Here is a 1,564-nt window from a genome sequence, read left to right on the forward strand (position 1 = left end):
AAAAAAAAAAAAAATCCAAAAGGAAAACAATTTGAAGCCCACAGGGACTGCAATCATGTACAAAATCATGCACAGTTCCCAGTCTTTTCAATCCAAAACAATGACTTCTACACAACACGCTCCAGTATACATACATACACACACGCTCCTGTATACACACACTCTCTCTCTTTTGATCTATTAGGAAGCGGGCTGTGCTAACCCTGCCTGCCAGGGTCCATGCGGACGCATATCAGAGAGATGGACAAAATGCTTCTCTCTTGCCCTTTTTAACTCCCAGTGGAGCACAGGCCATCAACAACATTACTCCAGCGAGTATCAGAGAGATGGACATGCTTGCTGTTCGAACATTTTCCTCAAAGGGATCCGAAATCACGTCCTCTGCAAGCGGGGCTTATGAGCCTAATCACAACACAGCAGATCTTTGTATCATCACCATCCGAAGTAACAAAAGAAGCCGACGTGCCAAAAAAGTAACAAAAGAAGCAGACGTGCCAAAAAAGTAACAAAGTGTACATGATAGTTACAATAAAGTATGGAAACCCATTTGGTAACAAGTCTCACTACTTCAGAATGACAAAGTTCTACCTGACATTTTCTTCCCGTTTTGAGGTACAAAGACCGGGAGATCAGAAACCAACCGTTCTATCTGCTCTATCAAAATCGTAAGATTATTCGGAGTTGTTATCAAGACATTCAAAGAATTGCATTCGAAAAAGCTTGACATGATGTTATAAACTCAAAATTTCTCAAAGCTGGGTACTGAGCAGATAGAACTTTTGTCATTGTAAAGTAGCGAACTAGCAACGAAGAAAAAACAAAACAATTCTTAAACAAGAAAGAGAGAGAGATCCTGAACTTCTGGGACCCCTTGGAAATGCACATAGGGACTCAAAAATTACGGGTCATATTATTGTCTAATACATTTTGTATCAAGACTATTTTTAAATAATCGACCTGAAGTCGGGGAGAAAAATGTCGACCATTTCATAAACCAGATTTTCAGACGACTTATCAAATTTTAAAAAGTAAATAACAACCCCCCCCCCCTCCCCCTGCTCACAACATTTGTGTGCGTGCATCAACTCGCATGTTCCCTATTGCTCCCCTGTATCTACCACAGCAAAAAGCGTCATATACACAGCACACATACGTCAGTTAGCCTGAGGGAGGGAGGGAGGGAGGGAGGGAAGGTGGAATAGCTCGGGGTTTTTTTTTTTCGGTTTTGTTTTTCTCTGTATTTTTTTTATTGTTTTGTTTAAAATAATATTTATTGCGAGCGTTTCACACCTGATGGATTATGTTTCACTCACTCTGCAGTTCTTGTGCTACTCTGTGCAGTATCAGAGGATTAAACCCATCCGGACTGATGATATACTGTTAAATAAATACACACACCCGACTTCCTAATCTTATTTTCCCACACTGGCCTCTTTGTCAATTGAGTCGAGAGAAGGACATCGATTGACTCGACGATGGTCTCTTACGGCACGGAAAAAGGACAATATTATATATAAACATACAGAAACAACCGAGGGGGAAAAAAAAAAAAAAAAAAAAAAAA

Source organism: Aplysia californica, unplaced genomic scaffold (genome assembly GCF_000002075.1).
Source record: "Aplysia californica isolate F4 #8 unplaced genomic scaffold, AplCal3.0 scaffold00360, whole genome shotgun sequence".
Classification (NCBI taxonomy): Eukaryota; Metazoa; Mollusca; class Gastropoda; order Aplysiida; family Aplysiidae; genus Aplysia; species Aplysia californica.